The following is a 15381-nucleotide window of genomic DNA, read 5'->3' on the forward strand; positions in this document are numbered from 1 at the left end:
ATTTAACTTAAACAAAATCAATTAATGTACAGTAAATCATTTACAAATAACCAATAAAATTACTTGATGCAGTATAATCGTGTAAACATTCACACTAAATGGTTTGCTTAGACTTTGCTTAGTCTGAAACTGACATTAATGTGTTACATATATTCAGGGATCTAATTTAAATTCATTAGAAATGCAGAGACATACAAAGTATATAGCTTATTTTTGTTTTCTGTATTTCTTTTTCATAATCTTATGATAGGAATTGACTCACCATCCTAATAAATACCAGCGTACTTCATGGATGGTACAGTCCTCATTGACATATGATTGGAAATATTCATTACTTGTTAAATATGAAATGTATCAGTTTCCCAGTGTATGATCTGTGTCACAGCAGTAACAAACCAAGCTTCTGATTTGGTTGTATAGTAAGAATATGGCAAATTTGTCATGATTATATTTTTCATTTTCAGAAGCTCAGCCAATCACAACTGTATAGACTTCTTTCAGGCTGAATGTCTACTGGTCAGGTATATGTTATGCAAAGTACAAATGATTTTTAAAGAATTCTTGAAAGCACAGAAGTTTTCTATCTAACGGGGTACAACACTTTCATTATGCCTTGAAAGGAAGAGGCCATCCAATAAAAAATTTGTACTTTTATGATTCAAAGATCGTGTTACTAAAAATTTCATTTCACTTTAATTGCAAAACACAGGAGAAAATTAATTTAACAATGAAACCCGGCCACACAAGTGATATATTTTAAAATATTTAGAGCTTGCACATTGAATCTAATGGCAATGTTATTTCACTAACATCTGCAGCATACAACTGACAATGAAGTTCAGAATACTTTAATAAGTCTGGGCTAGAGGAGAGGAGATAGACCTGAGGTTTAATTTAAGTCAAAACCTCTGAATGATCCACGGCTCATGTTGCTGACTCTACCTTAACAGAGTATCTGAATCGACTTTTTCAATACACCTTCTGTATTAAAGGTCGCTGCTTTGCTCTTTGCTTTGGGAGCTTTGCCACAGCTGACTTTGCAGTAACACACAGAGCAGAAGGCATACCTTGAAGGCATGGGCAGCCGGTATGAATGCAACAACAATGTGATTAATAGGACAGCAGTTTGCTGTGGAACTGGTAGATTTTAAATTCGCCAAAAATAATAAGAAAAAGGAATCGTTTAGCAGTAACAGAAAAACACAGCCATTATACTGTTAAAAATATTGCAGCCTATAAATATTCTAACACTTTTAATTGTCATGGAGCATCAGAAACATTTTTGAAAAAAGCTTATAAAAAATCTAAAAAGAAGTTTATCATTTAATGTGAAAAAAAAACCACAATATTGAATAATACCTAATAGTATACCTTGAACTCTATCCATGCCCAGGGCTACAACTACACCTACGTATACATGACAATATTTCTATTTCAATATGTTCACTAAACATGTGGTTTAGAGTTTTGAGATTGGCAGTGTTTTGATCTTACATATGGCCAACATCTCTGTGGAGTTTGCATGTACAGCGCATCTCAATGTGGGCTTTTTTCTAAGCATTACAATTATTTCCCATTTTCCCAATGTTATTTGAGTTGGGCTGATTGGCAAATCTGAACTTAGAGGTGTGTAGTTAAGTTGGTTCTGCAACTGATTGGTGTCCTGTCCAGGCCTGGTTTCCGACTTGCACTCAACATTGCCAGGATTGGCCCCAGCCACACTCAAGAGTATCAAGCTTTGTTCCTTAGGTTAATCATCATGGTTGTGTGTGTACTTGATGTCCTCCATGTTACGGCTGAAACACTAGGTCGAGATATTTATGGTGTCATGCTGTGTTAAAAATCAGACCTGATGAAGTGGTACAACTGGAGCGTCTAAGTACTAGGCACTGGCGTCTGTAATGGAAGAAAGAAAGTGACCTTTACAAGAGGTTTAATTACAGCAAAATGTTACAGTATGGAATCAAAGAAAATAGCACTTTACAAAAATTAATTTATAAAAAGTGTCAAAAATGAAACAATGAATCTCATAAAAATCAAAACAAGCTTTATAATGAAAATAATTTGATTAAATTGTTACAAATGTATTGCATTTACTTAAAATAAGTGACACATTTAACTGTACATTATGTTACGGTAAACAAACACAGCTGGTTATGAAAATATGGACTCTACTTATTGATTGGTAGTGTCCTGTGATTACCTCATCTCCTGCTGATTGCCAAGGATGAACTGGCGTGACTGTAAATGCAAGTGAATTTCCTTCATTTCAGCACCCTCTGATCATTATTGGCAATTACACAATAAGAAACAAAAAAGAAATGGTGAATTATGTCAGGTAGGAAAACAAATTCCAAATTTGCTGGATTTGAACCCTCACCATTAAACAGAATAGCTGATTGAATCACTTCAAAATGAAATATCAGCTAAATTCAGAACACTGTTTAGAGCTTTTGAACGCGATGTGTGCAATCTACGGATCATTTATGATACACTTAAACAAACAGAGTAGCAAAACATTTCAAGGGCTTATGTTTTAACATGAAAATGCCACAATAGTCAAGATGTATAAGGTGCTATAGTTTCACTTTGTAATCAATATCTATACAATTCATCTGACACCATACATCTAGAACGAAATATTAAATGACATTTGGGTTAAATTCTTCAGGAGGTATTGTTGCAATAGCAATAATATTGTTATAATTATAAATTGTTGCACAGTGGAATGAATTGTTACAGTGCTACTTCAAGAACCCTGTGATCTAGGTTTGAATCTCATCCTAGTTGTCCATATGAATATTGAATATTGTAACAAAGACATGCAGGTTAGGTTAACTGATAACTCTAAGCTGACCATATGTGGGTGTGGATACAGTATGAGTGCGCCCAACAATGAAGTGATGTCCAGCCCAGGCCTAGTTTCTTATTGCTCCAGATGCTGATGGCATAGGCACTAATACCCTTAATTTTGAGTTGAATTTAGCGAGTTTGAGGATGTCATGTAGTTCTACTGGTCCAGTGGATAACACTACTGCTTCTCACTTACAGCATCTTGGGCTCAAATTTCTCATCTAAGTAGCATCAGTGTGAAGTTTATAGAGGCTTTTTCTTCGTACTTCAGTTTTTTTCTTTTTATCTCCAAAGACATGCATATTTATCTAACTATGGATTGCAAACTGGCCCAATGAATGTTATTCTGTAAGTGGGTCTTTATCAGAGGACTGGGATACCATCGAGGACTGGCAACTACCTCCAATGTCATAATTGGATCAAGCAAGTTTGAGAATGTTATGTTTTGTTACATTCTTCCATACCTCTTTTCAAGGCAGAGTGGCAATGTTACTGCAGCTTATAACAGTGGGTGTTCCTTTAATTTATTTTTATGTGCTCGTCTTTATTGTCTGTCTTCTTATCCTTCACATTTTCTCTTAGTAATGATATTTGAATCTTTAAAGTCAGTGACACTCAATGACTATTTTTTTAATGCTTTATGCTTTGAGTGATGTAATGCAATCATATACTGTAAATGACTTTGTTATTTGGCTAATGTGAAAATTTCTTGAAAAGGAAAGGCGCATTGTCTACGTTTTGTTTTTCTCTTCCAGTGCTGCCTGGTGGCCAAATAATTGGATTAAAGAAGTTTAAAAATGTATGCGGTGTATGGAAACATTGATGGGTAAATCTGAAAAGAATAAGGAGACAATAAAAAGGTATCAGCTAATTATTCACTTTTGCATTGTTTAAAAAGTGTGGCAGGAATTATGAGAGGGAGTATGGTATAAAATTAGATCTTTGACAGAAAGAATTAAGATTCAATATGCTAATATTCAAGTTACCCTCAACAATTCCCAACATATCATGGAGGATGCTGCTGCAAAAGCAGATAATGTGGGAGGAAATGGGCTTATTGCAAAAGAAAATACAAATTGAGTTGACTGAAACAGTCCGAGCTTAATTCAGTAATTGAATCACTGACATCCTCCCACAAGATAACAACATATGCAAAATGATCATAAATTTAAAAAAGATCCTGCTTTTTAACTAATGCCACACACATACAGGTGTTAAAAATCAATCACTTCTCAATATATTCCCATAGGAAGGAGTTCAATACACTTCCACGCAGTGAAGCTACCTTCAGTAGTATCACGTCTAATGATGAATGCTGTCAGGCTAACAACTTGTTCAGTCTCCTCCAGAATGAAGGGCGGCTTAATAGCTCCCAAGTTCCTTCTTTGATTTTCACACCTCATCTCTGGTTATTTTTGATGTCCACACTAGCTGCCTCCAGCTGAAGTTTCACTGCTTGTGCTTTTCCAAGTAGAAAGCTCAGTATGCATTCTGGACAAAACACAGTGCATGTAAAGTACAGCACTGCTAATTATACAGGAGGTGAGCCTTGGCCCTCTCAAATGTCTGAAACCCAGAACAATGCAGTCCTTATTAACATACAAAAAAGGCTTCTGCTTGAGAATGTAGTGCATATATGTGTCAGATACAAACAGATTTTTGTGAGCTGTTTCAAAGTATACTCTAGTAAGTATAAAGAATTTGTCAGGTGCTGGGGTGAGTGACAGATTACTGCTTTGAGTTTATTTTTATTTCATGTATTATGCTCATCTATTTGGTTATGTGTCTGCAGCAGAACGCGACACGAGGAGATTTTCTGAAGGATCTGTTGAGCTACACTATATTGCTGTTTTTTGGTTTTTATTTTCAAGTTTCTCTTTAGGTTTCATATTGTTCATTCTCTAGTGGCTGAGCCCTCTATTTACAGTATATATGATTAATTACTGCAGCTTTTCTTGCCTATTTTTATTGGAAGTTCTTTTTTTCAAAGTATAATCTGCCTGTGTGGGCAGCATGGTGAAGGATCTCTTAGCACTGCTTCTTCACTGCTACAGATTCTTAAATTCAATTTATACCTTAGACTGTGTCTGTGTGGACATTACATGATCTCATTGTGACTATGTGGAGTTTTCTTTGTGTCTTTCAATTCTCCTCTCACATCCTTTATGGAGATTTTTTAGACTGATTGGTAAACCTAAATTGGCATAGCATAAATGACTGTCAGGATGCATTCTGTGATTAACTGGCATCTTGTCAAAGGATGATTCTTGCCTTACTTCCCATGATGCCAGGATAGGCTCCATCCCTCGTGAAACTGATTAGAAAAAAGAGATAGACAAATGGATTGTGCCTGTTCTCTAAAATGTATTGTACATTTATATACTCCCATAGAAAGAAAAATAGATAGATAGATAGATAGATAGATAGATAGATAGATAGATAGATAGATAGATAGATAGATAGATAGATAGATAGATAGATAGATAGATAGATAGATAGATAGATAGATAGATAGATAGATAGATAGATAGATAGATAGATAAATAAATATCCCAAACAGGTTAACCGTGGGTAAACAATTTAGATTTGGTAAATGTACCACTTACCTATTTTTATATCATTGGACATAATTAAACTGAAAAATGCACCAGTCAAGGAGAACCGCAGACTGGGATATGGCAAGCACTTTCCACTGACAGAAGTCCCAAGGACACATTAATGAAAAATTGGGGAGATTATTTGTCTGTCAGCTTTTGTATCTGAATGATCCCTAAGAATACTCAAGTTTGGGAGACTTTTATTTGCTCATAATATAACCTATATTGGTGAAAATCATAAGAGATTAAAAAGGCAGTGGTAATGTCTAGCATGTACTGTAGGGTGATTTAATTTTAAAAATGTTTAACCTGGCAAGGTACCTGGATAAGACCGTTGTTGCTCAGGTACATTTAAGTCCCTACTAGATCAGATGAAAAGAGGACACGTTTTACAAATATGAGCACCTGTTGCCCTTTCAAGAAGACAGCCTGGGGGAATACAGATGGTTAAGATGGATGGCCAGGGACAGAATGGAGGCTGGCGGCTGAGATGAAACAACATGAACAGGCTTATGCTGGTTGTCAGCTAAACTAGGCGTGGGTTGGTGGCTGAAGAGTTGAATCACTGGTCCAAGAGGTGTGTCAAGGATGACAGGACTGGAATTAAATTAAGGGCTATGAGAGAGGCAAAATGTCTTTCTATTGCTTCATTCATACAGAAGGCAATTCTGACATCATATCCATAGAGGAGCCATGCCAGACCATGTTAGACCATGTCAGGTTGAGAGCATGACGAGCCACCAGGATTGGGGTCCAAGCGCAGCGGGTGACACCTCAGCACCACACTGGAACAGTGTGAGGCTTTTTATGGTGGCTGGAGTGCCAATCCTGCCATCAACCCCCAAGTTTTCAGACGAGAGAAAAATCAACATACTAAGACAGAGAGCCACCTGGTAGCTAAACAAGGTAAACTGTTATTGATCAGGTTGCATTATTTTACTTTCAATTCAGGCAGGCTCTAGTGTCAGGTTTTTGAAATCGTTTTGATTTTTTACTTTAATTTTGGTATCTCAAACTCTTTGTCTCTATAGTTTAAACTTCTGTTGGCCTTTTGACAATTTGCTGCAGGTTTGAATTCTCCAGCTTCAAATTCTTTTTTCACAATAATTCTAGGACAGTACATCTTGTAACAAACAAAAACTCATACAGACAACATCCAGACCTGGGATTCAAACTCAGGATCCTGGATCCGTGAGGCATCAGTGACAAATACTGCTTCACTCTAGTAGAAAAAGACTTTCCCTGCAAGAATGAGCCACTGCAAAAATAAATACAAGTGGGTCATAGCAAAGAAGGGCAAACATGCGTCTAAATATTTTAGATTTAGAATTTCCAGAGTAGTGTGTTCACTCCTGTTGTAATCTGTTTTTGGGAACCTCTTGTACTAATTTTAATACCTTTTTGTATCTTTATAATACGCTTTTGCACTTTTCAAACTTGTTTCTTCAATCTGGTGATGCCATTTTGTGATCTGTTGTTGGGATGTTTGCCACCATTTTGGAAATTCTTTGCATGGCAGAGACCATGTTGTTTATGGTCGCTGTTCTTGTTGCCAGTCATGTGACCTATTCTGTCAATAAGGCCTACTTCTATTGAGTCAACTCACAGCTTCTGCTGTCCATGTATTACATCTGTTTCGTACTTCTCTCAATCCATTTCCCATTAGGGTAAGTGGAATCTAGAATGCACCTCCAAGAAACCACTTTAAAATACCCCACTGAATGCAACTGCTCTATTTATCTTTAGCCAAGTCAAAAGTTTTCTTTCTTTTTAATTTTCTTTCCTTTTAGTCATTCTGTTGTGAATTTGACAGAGGATGTGTTATTAATCCAAATATAATAATATTTATTTATTTATTAAACTTCTGTAAAAAGTCAAATTACCCCTGGGGACAAATAATCTATCTATCTATCTATCTATCTATCTATCTATCTATCTATCTATCTATCTATCTATCTATCTATCTATCTATCTATCTATCTATCTATCTATCTATCTATCTATCTATCTATCTATCTATCTATCTATCTATCTAGTGTTGCAGCACTCTTGCTTTAAATTGTTTGATAAACCCACAGACAACACGTCCAAACAGCAGGTAAAAGTCCCAGTAATATTTTTAATTATTTCAATAATGTGCACAAAGCACCTCCACCTCCACAATACTCAATAATAATACAATAAATCACAATAAATCAATCCTACACTCCCAGCAGCTCTGTCACACTTCCTCCCAACTCCGGCTCTTCCTGCTGGGTTTCCCACAATCTTTTATATAGTCCGTGACCCGGAAGTGCTTCTGTCCTTCAGTCCATGTGATTCCATAGCACTTCCGGGTCAGATAGAAACTCTTATTTTTCTTCAGCCCAGAAGTACTTCAGTTCTTCCGTCCCCATGACTAGGGAGTACTTCTGGGCTATAGGGAAAATAACAATCCCTGTGTGTCCCTGCAGCGTCCCCTGGTGGCACCCATGGTATCCAGCAGGGCTGTGAAGCCAAACTCCATTTTCCATGATGCCCTGTGGGGATCCGGGACACTTCCATATTGCAGGGAGGACTCCATCTAGTGGTCTGGGGGTGCTGGCTGAGATAAACTGCCGGCCATCTCTCACAATATATTTTTCAAAAGATAAATATTATGTATGTATTTTCAAATGTCATTTAAATATTTTAATGGAAAATACCATTGATTTTTCATTTACCAGTTTGCAACGCAAGTGACACAGTGGCCTGAGTTGGGGTTAAAATGATACAAAGTAACGCATTGCTGCAGTCTAATTACATTTCCCAGTCATAACGTAGTGTAATGCGTTACAGTTTAAATTGTTGTAACTACAAAACATTATAATTACTGACTGTGTACTTCATCCATCAATCCATTTTCCAACCTGCTGAATCCGAACACAGGGTCACGGGGGTCTGCTGGAGCCAATCCCAGCCAACACAGGGCGTAAGGCAGGAACAAATCCCCGGCCAGGGCGCCAGCCCACCGTAGGGCACACACACACACACACACACACGGGACAATTTAGGATCTCCAATGCACCTAACCTGCATGTCTTTGGACTGTGGGAGGAAACCGGAGCACCCGGAGGAAACCCACACAGACACAGGGAGAACATGCAAACTCCATGCAGGGAGGACCCGGGAAGCGAACCCAGGTCCCCAGGTCTCCCAACTGTGAGGCAGCAGCGCTACCCACTGCGCCACCGTGCTGCCCTGACTGTGTACTTGCATTACATATATGTTTTTAAACAAATAATTTGTGATTGTTATAAATGTAGTAGATGGTCAGGCTCTCCATCTCACGTATTGTTCAAAGTGATGAGTGTGGCTATCACTCCCCTAGCTCTTTTGCACTGCTCGTGCACTCTGTTTTCACACATGTGTAAATTAATTGAATTTTGCAATGCTGTCAAATGTGTAGCAGGGATTTGTGTTAATATGTAACATTATATGATAGTTCATTCTAGTTTGGCATTGTACTGATGTTGATTTTGTCTTTACCGAGAAATAAAGATTTTTAGGTTTACTTTGAAAATTAAGCACTTTACAGTTTTACAATACACTGAAAGAATATGCTTAATGGACAGAATTTAATCCCATCATAAGGAAGATGAAGAGAAGTGAACCGTGCTGTATCATTGATATCTAATCAAATGAAAACATTATACGTGCTGTGTAAAGTCACATGTAGCCTCATATCCTAACATGCATTTCGATTTTTAAACATTCCCCTCAAAATGGAGATGACTGTGTATAAGTAAAAGAATTGAATCTTCACCTTAATAGTTAGTGAATTTAAAATAGTTAGCTACAAAATATAAAAACGTTTTTTCATTACCACACCTTATTTTATAGTGTAAAGAGCACCAAAACAGGGGAAAGACAGACACATAGACATGGCCAAATTTAATGTTTTATACAATAAACACTAGAGATAGTTGGCCCCATCTGATCAATAAGTGCTCTGATCTGCTGGTTGCTACACTAGCAATAATTTTCCAGTATTCCAATTTAATGTTTGCAGTTGTTCAAGTGATTACATCAGCTACACTTTAAGAGATTTAATTAATCATTTGTAATTGATTACTGTCTTTAAGTAATTACCACAGCTAGGACAGTGGGCCTGCTCTTGTAGCCAGATTCTGCTTTGTGGCCTGGCCATTGCCTCTGGGAAGTTTGAATATACTTCTTTTGTCCACATTCTTTGTTTTTTACTTTTGGTTGTACAGTTTCCTCCCTCATACTAGCCATTTTATTGCATTCTTTTTATTATGTTACCAGGCAGTGGCAATGTGTTGGACATGCAAACAAGAGTTTTACTATATATACTCTGTGCACATATGTGATGGTCTGATGTTGGCTTTTAATTTTTCTTTTTCAATTTATCCTAAGCTTTGAAAAATAGACACCATTTTGGGCATTTTGGAGACCAAGAAATTTAACAGTCATATTTGTTTTCCAATATGATGCATTTTTAAAGTTGTTAAAATTAAATCTTCCCAAATGCCATTTTATTTTTCCTGTATGAGCAACCGTAATTATTAGACAGGTATTTTGCTATGCATTTTGTGACACATGGCATCATTACCACAATGATTGGAAAGGTCACCATCATGCACCTTTTGATTTAATGGCTAAACTCCCAAAACATTTGCATTAGTTTCTTTGCATTACTGATTACAGCTATTTTTCTGTACTTTTTAACCTCTGTTCCGGCAAAGAAAATGTTAGGCAGACTTTTAATGAGGAAGAATCAGGAGTTGAAACACCATCTTTCGCCTTGCAAAGTTTGAAACTACTTAGTCTAAGTGATCTTTAATTTAAACAAAATACCAGAAATCAAAGTAAAAACAAAACAAATCCTTAAGCTGTGTTAAGAAGATCAATAAACATAAGCCACTAAAGATTTTTATCTAGAACTCAGATATCCAGGTAGTCTTTAAGCTGACCTTTATACCTTCTTACACATGATATCTCGAGTCTGGATGTTATGTTTCAGCCAGGATTCCTCCACTGGTTTATGTTCAAATTGGTTTTTTTTACATTTTTTTTGCGTGTTCATGTTTGATTCCATTGTTTATGCTAACATAGTTATATATATATATTTTGCATTATTTTGTGTTTTTATTAGTTTTGTATATTTTGTTTTATGTATTCATCCTTGTGTTACCATGTACGTTGTATTTTGTGGGTGGCCACCAATCCAACACCAAGGGACTGCCTTCAGCCCTGTAAAGGCTTAGGGAATTCACAGTTCCTGGGGTACACTGTATATGCAGAGTGTAGGTAAGTTCCATTTTTGATTATTGCAGTCTTTTTTGCTATTTACTGGGTTTTGACTAATTTTTCTGTGTTTTTTGACCTCTCTTTGGGGTTATGTATATGGGACTTGGTTACATCTGGATTGTCTATTTTTTAAGGCAACTCTTTCTGTGCTTTTTGTGCTCCTTAGAGATTCTTTTTGCTATGGAACATTTTCTTTTTTTTTTTTATATTTTTATTTTATTAATTTTCATTGTAATCATTCCATACAAACAGATCCATTTATAACCCAACAAATTTGAAAACAAATCAAACCCCATCCCTGAGAAGGAGAGCTTAGCTAAAGGAAAATTTCTTTAAGCTTTTTAATAAGGCAACATTAGGCAAAAGAAGGGGAGAAGTAAATATCTATATAAATAAGAGATGGAGAAGGGAGTTAAATACAATAATAGTTAATTCTCTTATTCTAAAATAATATTGATTAAATCCTGCCAAGTTTTGAAAAAGTTTTGTACAGATCCTCTAACTGAAAATTTGATTTTTTCCAATTTCAAATAATATAAAACATCAGTTTCCCACTGACTTATAAGAGGAGAATTAGGATTCTTCCAATTTAACAAAATAAGTCTGCGTGCCAAGAGTGTAGTGAATGCAATCACCGTTTGTTTGTCCTTCTCCAATTCAAGTCCATCTGGAAGGACACCAAACACAGCTGTTAGTGGGTTAGGAGGGATTGTGATACTAAGGCTGTCTGAGAGGCACTTAAAAATCTTTGTCCAAAATGATGTTAGTTTGGTGCAGGCCCAGAACATGTGACCCAGTGAGGCAGGAGCTTGGTTGCAGCGCTCGCAGGTCGGATCCTGGCCTGGAAACATTTTGGACAGTTTTAAGCGAGACAGATGAGCTCGATATATAATTTTTAGTTGAATAATTCTATGCTTTGCGCATATGCTTTGCTTTGAACATTTTCTGAAATAAATATTTTATTTTATAAAGATCCTTTCTTTGCTTTATTTGTTACTCAAGCCAAACTGTTGATGGATCCTTCTTCTTTTTTTGGGCTTTTGCAATCTTTTTTGGTACTTTAAAGTGCATCAGCCAGAGACAAATTTTGAGGGTCTGCTCCCTAGCTACCTTGGATGCTTAATTTTGGGGTTTTGTTTGGAGGAATTTACTAGTTTGAAACACCTGACCTCTGGTTGTGCTGCATGGCAGTGTGGCTATGGGATACAGCAGGTCCGTGGCTCAAAAAGAGTGGCCATTTTAATAAATAAATAATGAACGTACTTGTGTTAGGGAGTAGAGCAGGTGCAAGCAATCTTCTGTGAAGACATCCCTTATCCGGGTTGGCATGAGGTGTTGCCGGCACATGCGGGCAGTCTGATTGCCTTATTATTACAGTTACCAGCATGCACATTAAGAGGAAGAAAAAAAAGAGGAGTCAAGGAAAGAGAATGGAGGTTGAAAGACTGGAGAAGAAGCAGGCAGAATAAAGAGAGACAACAAGTTGGTGAACAGAGTGGAATAGGGTGGATGGGAGTAGAGCCCCAAGGAGGAGTAAGTGGCCATCAATCAGGAGGTGGGTTTGGGTCACTCCTGTTGAGCGTCTTTAGGAGCAGGAGTGACCATTATGCTCTGGAGGTGCTCTTGCCAGGAGGAACTTTTGAGACAGCAGCGGTGTGAAAACAGGTGAAGCCTGGATTGACAGCAGTTCGGGCAGGAATAGGGCTCAGTGGTTGTCCGTGGACACCGTGGGATTGGCAGTGGGGGATATGGGCTGATTGAAATGCATGTCTGCACCAGCCGGTCGACGTCTGTCCGGGCTGCAAGATCCGGGTAGGATAAGTAGCAGAGTTTTAAGAGAATGCACCAGTGCTTATGAATTTTAAAATGAGTTTCCTGCACTGCATTGTTTTAACCTCATTGTTAGCAGATTTTTTATATTTATTGATTTTAACCTCCACCATTCACTTTTTTTATGGATTATTTATTTATTGAACTTTTTTTGAGCACTGTACTTTAGGACACTTGTTTTGTGGATGTTTTATTATAAAAGCACTTGCCCTTTTCAACACCCGCTTGCTTGGAGTGATTTGTTCTCATCTGCCACGTTCATCTCAGTTACCGGTACTGATGGTGTCGGGTTCAAGAGGCTCCCAAAAGTGAAGAGGTAGCAAGAAGCTGACCTGCACTGTCACAGGCTAGCAACAGTACACACAGTAAACTCAAAATGGTGGCACTCACGGTAAACAACATGGCAACTTGGGGAAGATGATAGAATATTTTGCCATAATTAAATCAAAATGTTCACAACAAAATGTTATTAGAACAGAATTTATCAACATCCGAAACTTACATGAGCTAGAATGGCCAAGAAAAAATAAAAACAAAAGTTATACAAAATGTATAACAAAATCAGTTCCTAACAGCCTTTGGCTTGTATATTTGGCTCAGTTTCTATGCCTTTACTGGTTTTAGAATTTCATGCTATTCCCTAAATAAGAATCTTTGTTTTACAAACTGGCCTTGTTTGTCTCGATTCTTGATTTTTTGGTTAGATTATACATCTCTTTCCATTCTTTTCTCAAACTGCTGCCATTTTAAGCAGTCAGTACAACTTGATAATTCTACCAGTACTACTGCTACAAGTGTACCAGTTGCTCTGATGGCATACTGTGGGAGTGGATATGCCCTGGCTTCTCCCTGATTTTTGTACTGGACTAATTAGGATAAATGCACACCAATTTAATATGTTCAATTAGCTCCAAATGATAAAGGGTTTCATGGCTATAGTTTTAAAATCTGATTTATAGTTCAAATCTACTGTACGGCCTACAAGTAGAGTACATTTTTCTCAATAATGTGTAATGATGATTACACTGCAATAAAACAATATGTTGTTTTACTTCTGAATTTTAGAAGCTCAATTTTGAAACAATGACTTTCATAACCAATGTTGGCATTCTCTTATTATATTTTTTTCATAGAGTATATACACAGAGAAAGCTTTTCCCCAGCACTATCAATGACTTGTGACAATGATTTATTATTATTTTCCAGTATTCAATGAGTTCTGACCCATTCAGACGACATTTGTTTCTATGTGTTGTGCCTCAATTCTGCCCCTTTGGTGGTCTTCTATTTCGCTCCTCATCAGGTCCACTAAAGTTCAGCTAGGAAATGAGATCTGAAACCAAGATACCAATAAATAATATCCTCTAAATGTTTCAGTTGTTTAAACCCTGCTCTTTGGCCAAGGAAATAAGTAATAGAGTAATTTATCAATGGATGTGCAAGAAGAAAGAAGTGGTCGAAACGGGGATCATCACTACCAGGGATGGTTTATTGTGGATGGCAACACTAATTTATCATCAAGCAAGCTATTTATTATGAACCTAATAATGAATGGCATGCATTAAGAGATGTCAGTCCTCACTAATCAGATATATTGTGTGATATCGCAAATATTCAAACACTGCATTTAAACTGAAGTCTGAGGAATGGGTTTTCATTTAAACTGAAAAAGTAACAAAATAAACCACCTTAAAAGTCCTTGCTCTATTATGTAGCAACTAAAATAAAAATATCAGTCTTTCAGGAAACATTAGACTCGATTAACACAACAAATATAACATTGCAGTTTTAAATATCCCCACAGACTTGACATGGTTCAGAAAAAGGTGTCTGATTTTTTAACACATATATTGTTTATTTAGGCAGCAACTATATTAATTGTGTTATGGAAATATACAATACCTATGAATTAAAATGTATAATTAATTATCAGTACTACTTAATGTAATATGGAAGAATGGTGTAACAAGCCCTTTTTTAGAACACTGAAAAGGAGTGAATCAGAAGCATATTGTTCTCTTACCTTTACAAGCAAAGACTCTTGGGTCAATTTGGTTCAATCAATAAAGACTCTGAAACAACAATAAGAAAAAATAAACAGTCATTCAGCAGTTTTCCAAAGAATATTACCAAATACACAAAGCAAAAGCTTAAGAACCTTTGCACATTCTAGTAGAAACACATATCTGGATAGGAAACTTTATCTTTAGCATCCTGGACAAAAAAAATCTGCAACAGGCTCACGTTGTGCCCGCCACAAGTCAGTCCCAATCTTAGATTTGATCTGAAGAGTTTACAGTGATCTGTGACATTGCTGTCTGAGCTAAAAGAATGTTTCTCTGGCTTGGAAGCCTATATTTGGCTTTCTTTGGTGCATGGAGGTGAGTCTACTGTACTGCTCATTCCCATAGGCTAAACCCGTAACCCGTTTACACTTTTCCCCTCTCTTATAAAAGGGCTGTTCACTTCTAACATCCATTTACTGTTATTAAGCACATATTACACCAATATGAAGTTACACTTACAGCCTCACATCAAACATTCTAGACATAAAGAAGAAAAATCAATGTGTTAACTGCATGAAATGAACACTCCCATAACCTGGCAAGCTGAAGTGACTCCTCTTCTTACTTGTGGGGTAGTGATCTCACCATATTGGTCACTGTGATGGGTTTACTGCATAATTCTATTACAGTATATTGTTGGGAGAGAAAAATCTGATTTTTTTTCTTGCCACAAAAATGTCAAATATTCCTATTAAGTTTACAGTAATCCCTCGCTACTTCGCGGTTCACTTTTCGCGGATTCA

At 36.8% G+C, this 15381-nt stretch overlaps 1 protein-coding gene across 1 annotated transcript in view; it reads right to left on the bottom strand.

Moving 5' to 3' along the window:
- Positions 1 to 15381, bottom strand: part of tnr (tenascin R (restrictin, janusin)) — a 476387-nt gene that overhangs the window by 304239 nt on the left and 156767 nt on the right. The window contains exon 2 of the mRNA XM_051933130.1: positions 14596 to 14644. The gene's annotated coding sequence lies outside the window, so the exon portion shown is untranslated. The remainder of the gene's footprint in view (positions 1 to 14595; positions 14645 to 15381) is intronic.

The sequence above is a fragment of the Erpetoichthys calabaricus genome, chromosome 10 (assembly GCF_900747795.2).
Source record: "Erpetoichthys calabaricus chromosome 10, fErpCal1.3, whole genome shotgun sequence".
Taxonomy (NCBI): Eukaryota; Metazoa; Chordata; class Cladistia; order Polypteriformes; family Polypteridae; genus Erpetoichthys; species Erpetoichthys calabaricus.